Source organism: Sapajus apella, unplaced genomic scaffold, assembly GCF_009761245.1.
Source record: "Sapajus apella isolate SASKATOON/1434 unplaced genomic scaffold, GSC_monkey_1.0 scaffold86, whole genome shotgun sequence".
NCBI classification, from domain to species: domain Eukaryota; kingdom Metazoa; phylum Chordata; class Mammalia; order Primates; family Cebidae; genus Sapajus; species Sapajus apella.
The window spans coordinates 1,924,057-1,930,356 of record NW_022437026.1 but is presented as its reverse complement, the minus strand read 5'-3'; positions in this window follow the sequence as shown (position 1 = coordinate 1,930,356).

Below are 6,300 nucleotides of genomic sequence, written 5' to 3'. Positions count from 1 at the left end.
CCCACAAGAGCTGTGTACCCTCACTTTCTATTTATGTCAAATCAGGCCTGATGAGCATCTATCAAGGCATGAGTAGCTTGAATAGAAGTGACACATACACAGTGACAGAATTCTAAATGTAGAATTTTCGTCGATAACTCCATTGGCCAAGAAGGTAGCTACTAGCTACTTAAACGTAACTACTTAAATGTGAATTTAGAGGCCGGGCACGGTGCTCATGCCTGTAATTCTAGCCCTGTCAGAGGTTGAAGTGGGCAGATCACCTGAGGTTAGGAGTTTGAGACCAGCCTGGTCAACATGGTGAAACCACATCTCTACTGAAAATACACAAAAAATTTAGCTGGGCATGATGGTGCACGCCTGTAATCCCAGCTACTCGGGAGGCTGAGGCACAAGAATTGCATGAACCCAGGAGGTAGAGGTGGCAGTGAATTGAGATCATGCCACTGCACTCCAACCTGGGGGACAGAGTGAGACTCTGTCTCAAAAAAGAAACACAAAAAACAAAAAAGTTGAATTTGGGCCAGTGGTTCATGCTTGTAATTTCAGCACTTGGGGAGGCTAAGGTTGTGGATTACTTAAGCCCAGGAGTTCAAGGCTGCAGTGAGCTATGATTGTGCCACTGTACTCCAGCCTGGGTGACAGAATGAGACCTTGTCTCTAAAATAAATTTTAAAATAAATAAAATCAAAATATGTGAATTTATTGAAACTAAATAAAATTTAAAATTTAAATTCTTAGTCAACCAAATGTCATGTGCTTAATGTCTACATGTGGCTAATGGCTTCTATATTAAAGAGTGAAGATGGAAATGTTCAATAACATTTCCTGCACTACCAGCTCCCTCCACAGACCCTCAGAAAGCTTCCCTCTGCCATCCCTGCTAGCCCCGGGATTCCTGGAGCAGTGAGTTTGGAAGCAGCTGAGGTAATGTATAAATGGGCATCAGTGAGCTTATAAGCATATTCTGAAATCTGCTTTTATTCTCACTCTGTATCTTGTTTGATGTGGATATGCCCTACTCAGTCTCCATTAGCAGAGGCAACAGATAGTGGTAATTTTCCCTAAAATTTTTCTAATTACATAAATTTTCCATCAGGGAGGGTCTTATTGGTAAAATTAAACTAAAAGCCCTAGATTCTTCTTGCTCTATTTGAATTTTTTAAAAAGCCTACTATTTCTAGCCCTCAACTTTTACATACTGAAATTCAGACCTGTATCTGAGATCTTATACTGTTACACAGGAAGTATTTTTTTTTTTTTTTTTTTGAGACAGAGTCTTGCTCTGTTACCCAGGCTAGAGTGCAGTGGCGCGATCTCAGCTCACTGCAACCTCTGCTTCCCGGGTTCAAGCCATTCACGTGTGCCTCAACCTCCTAAGTAGCTGGGATTACAGGCGTGCACCACCATGCTCAGCTAATTTTTGTATTTTTAGTAGAAATAGGGTTTCACCATGTTGGGCAGGCTGGTCTCAAACTCCTGACCTCAGGTGATCCTCCTGCCTCTGCGGTGATTACAGGTGTGAACCACCATGCCTGGCCAAAACACACATTAGAAACAGAATGTAAGAGCTAAAGGGATCTTAGGAATCGACCTTTTGATAGCTTCACATTCACAAAGAAGAATGTGAAGCCCCAGAGAAGTTTAGTGACTTGCCTAAAAACACAGTGACTCAGCAGGCAGAGAGGAACCTAGGCCACCTGGCTTTCACCCTAGAGCATTTCCCACAATTTAGAATTAAAGGATCTTCTTACTGTTGCCTTCTTCAATACCCTACAACAATGCTTGGCTCTTACATAGCAAGATCCCTAGGGTCTCAGTGTAGGGCCCCCACTCCATGAAACTAGACTTGGAGTAGTTTCTGAGTCAATCTGAGTGTCTCCTTATCTATAAGTTCAAGGATATTCTAAAATATACTTTCCAAGAGACAGTTTCCCTAAAAATGTCCCTCGGGCTTTACACCACAAAAAGCACCCTAGCAGTAAAGAAAAATAGAAACCATTCCCATCCACAGTGATAACCTCCGCATAGATGCAGTTTCAGTATCAGCCAAATGTCAGCAACACTCTTCACTACAGCTTCCCTGGCCATCAAGTGTCTCACCAGGGCGTGTGTGTGGTGCTTTTATAGCCCACAGTGTTTAATCCAGTATCCATGTGGTAGAGACTTGGCAGTTGCCTCTCAAATGGGAATTAGACCTCCAAGACTCTGATTAAATTCTAGAGCAGGGGTAGCAGACTACAACCTGTTGGAGCCAACTCTGATCTGTTTTTATTAGTATCTGACTCCTTTTGTAAATAAAGTTTTATTGGAACACTGTCACACTCATTCATTTACATGTTGTCTATGGCTGTTTTCACATTATTATAGAATTGAGTAATCGCAACAAAAACCATATGACTCACAAAGGCTAAAAAATATTGGATTTTGCCCTTTACAGAAAAAGTTTGCTGGCTGAGCTCACACCTGTAACCCCAGCACTTTGAGAGGTGGAGGTGAGCAGATCGCTTGAGCTCAGGAGATTGAGACCAGCCTGGGCAACATGGTGAAATCCCAGTCTCTACAACAAATACAAAAATGAGCCAGGCATGGTGGCATGCACCCGTAATCCCAGCTACTAGGTCAGGGGTCTGGGGCTAAGGTGGGAGGATCGCTTGAGCCCAGAAGGCAGAGGTTGCGGTGAGCTGAGATTGTGCCACTGCACACTAGCCTGGGTGACAGGGTGAGACTGTGTCTCAAAAAATAAAAATTAAAATTAAAAAAGCTAAAAATTAAAATTAAAAAAAAACCAGAAATTTGCATTTGATAAAAAAGAAAAAGTTTGCTGACCCCTGGTCCAGGGTTACAGTGTGACATGGTAGATAAACCATTTTCCAGAGCCTTTTTTCTGTTTACTTCCAAATGATGCTTACGAGATGGGGAAAGGTATAAATCCAAAAAGATCTTGCCAAACCAAACCATTATTATAACCAATTACAGCTGTTTCCTTTCCAAACCAATGTGCTTAATAGGAAATTTTTTTTCTGAAATATATTCAAGTGCTTTTCTCTTTTGCATTTTTTTGTTCTTGTTTACTTCTGTTCAGCCAGATGTATCCATATTATCTAAAAGATAATGAGGATTTTCACAACAGGAGTGCAAAGATAAAGAAATAGTTAATATTTTACTTCTGGCCCCCAAAATAAGGTTTTCCAGCAAGATTTTATTTTATTTTATTATTTTTTTAAAATTTATTTTATTGCATTTTAGGTTTGGGGGTACATGTGAAGAACATGCAAGATTGTTGCATAGGTACACACGTTTATTTTATTTTTTGAGACATGGTCTTGCTCTGTCACCCAGGCTGGAGCGCAGTGTCATGATCATAGCTCACTGCAGCCTTGAGCTCCCAGGCTCAAGTAATCCTCCCACCTCAGCCTCCCGAGTACCTGGGACTACAGGTGCTGCAAGCTGCCACATTTGGCTAAATTAAAAAAAAATTTTTTTTTTTGTAGAGACAGGATCCCATTGTGTTTCTCAGGCTGGTCTTGAACCCCTGGCTCAAGTGACCTCCTGCCTCTGCCTCCCAAAATGCTGGGATTATAGGTGTGATCCACCATGTCCAGCCAAAATTTTTTTGTAGAGATAGGATCTCACTATGTTGCTCAAGCTGGTCTTGAACTCCTGGGCTCAAGAGATCCTCTTGCTTTGGCCTCCCAAAGTGGTGGGATTACAGGTATGAGCCACAGTGCCCAGCCAAGACAATATTTTTGACAGCCAGGTTTTGTTGAGAGAGAGGATTTTCTAAATTTCTTCATTTCCCTTTGAATTGTTGTCATAGAGTTATACATCAGATACATCCCAGCAAAACAGGGGGGAAAAAAAAGAAGACAAAGCCTACCTTCTCTGATCCTAGATTAAGAAGACTATGGGAAGAAGTAAAGTAGTGGAAGAGAAAGGAGGTATTCAGACATATTGGTTCAGTTGTTCCTCTCTGAGCCAAAGTCATGGCTAAGAATATGAAATCTGAAACCAGATTGCCTGGGTTCAAATCTTGGTTCAACCTTGGGCAACTATTTAATCCCTTTGTGCCTCTGTTTCTTCACCTGTCAAACAGTGATAGTAACATTACTAACTTCCCAGAATTGTTATAAAAACTCAATAAGGTGAGTATGCATTAGAGTGCTTAGGATAGGCTGGGCGCAGTGGCTCACACCTGTAATCCCAGCACTTTGGGAGGCCGAGATGGGCGGATCACCGGCAGTCAGAAGTTTGAGACCAGCCTGGCCAACACAGCGAAAACTTGTCTCTACTAAAAATACAAAAATTAGCCGGTGTAGTGGTGCATGCCTGTAATCCCAGCTACTTAGGAGGCTGAGGCAGGAGAATCACTTGAAACAGGAAGGCGAGGTTGCAGTGAGCTGAGATTATGCCACTGCACTCCAGCTTGGGCAACAGAGCGAGATTCCATCTCAAAAATAAAGAAGTGCTTAGAACAGTGCTTGTTACATGTGGTATTATTATGAGGGGTGGAGGTGATAGATATTACTGGTAGACTTTTTAAGGAATGCTGAGAAGAGTGAGTTCCATGTCTCATTCCCATTTGGGAATGTGGAAGGAGGTCACCTCACAGGCTGCCCTGCGCCAACTGGAGCAGACACATCAGAGCAAACTGCTGGAAGTGGGGCTGAGCTCGCCTTTCCTTAGCCGTTCATCAGCAGCCCTCAGTTCCCATGTGCCCAAGGAGGCTCAAGAGCACTGGTCAAGCATCTGGCAGGAAAATTTCCAGAGGGACTCAGAGATGTGGAACACTGAGCAGGTTCAGTGGGAAGGGGGCACATACAAGTCAAGGCCAGGTCTCAGGGCAATCCACGTTGCCACCAGCCAAGGTAGCATAGATAGCGAGGGAGACTGCTGGATCTCAAAAGCAGAAAGAGAATTGGCAATTAGTAACTCTGGCCAATATCAACATCAATGCCCCAGGAGGCCCAGGAGCAGGATCTGTCTCTCCTCAGCAGTCAGCAACTCAGGTGGGCCTTGGGCCAGCAGCTCCAGAGCAGAAATGAGCAGAGATGGAGAGGCCACAGGATAGATCCAAGAACCATCCCCACCCCACCCATCCCATGCACCTAGATGCCATCTTCAGCAAACATGAAAGACTGAGCGTTGTGTCTAAAGTGGACTGCTTATAATTATAATTATTATAATTATTATTATTGAGATGGAGTTTCGCTCGTTGCCCAGGCTGGAGTGCAATGGTGAGATCTCGGCTCACGGCAACCTCTGCCTCCCTGGTTCAAGCAATTCTCCCGCCTCAGCCTCCCAAAATAGCTGGGACTACAGGCGTGTGCCACCACACCTGTATTTTTATTAGAGTTTTGTATTTTTTGTAGGCTAATTTTGTATTTTTAGTAGAGACAGGGTTTCTCCATGTTGGTCAGGCTGGTCTCAGGTGATCTGCCCATCTCAGTCTCCCAGAATGCTGGGATTACAGGTGTGAGCCACCACACCAGGCTGACTGCTTATCATTTAAATGATTAAATCCTACCATGCTTCATAGATTAAAATATGGCCCTCATCCAATCATCCAACCCTCCCTTGTGTCACTGTCCAGAAGGATGGGAACTTATAAAGGCATTTCACAGAAGTAAAGAAATCACCATTTTTTTTTTTCCACATTTGAATGTGATGAGGGTAGATGTGTGACTCCGCCTCTCTTCCTTCCACCTGCTCCTCTTTAAGCCCTGAATTGGATTACAGGTTAACATCCTCCATGCACACCACAGACATCCCCACACCCACACATGCACAAGCTTGTGTCTAAACCTTGCTTCAGCAACAAGCCAGAAGAGTTTTGGGCTCTAAGGTAAACAAAAACAACTTTCTAAAAAAAGACTCATTCCTGGTAACTTTGTTTTAAAAGCAGGGGGAATACCACTACTTGCACAAACAGACTTCAACTTCTCCCTGCTCACTCTATGGCTAATCAAGGGAGAAGTTAAGGCAATCAATCTGTCAATAAAAACATATTGTTACTCACTTCGTAGAATAAAGCCTATGCCTTGGAGCCTATTAGGTAAATTACAATTTTTAAAAAACTTTTAGGGATACAAGGAACAAAGCAAAGAACCAAAGAACACCGGAAGTCCCAAAGCCTCAGTATTAAGACTGTGCTGGCCGGGCGCGGTGGCTCACGCCTGTAATCCCAGCACTTTGGGAGGCCGAGGCAGGCGGATCACGAGGTCAAGAGATGGAGACCATCCTAGCCAACATGGTGAAACCCCGTATCTACTAAAAATACAAAAAAAAAAAAAAAAAAAA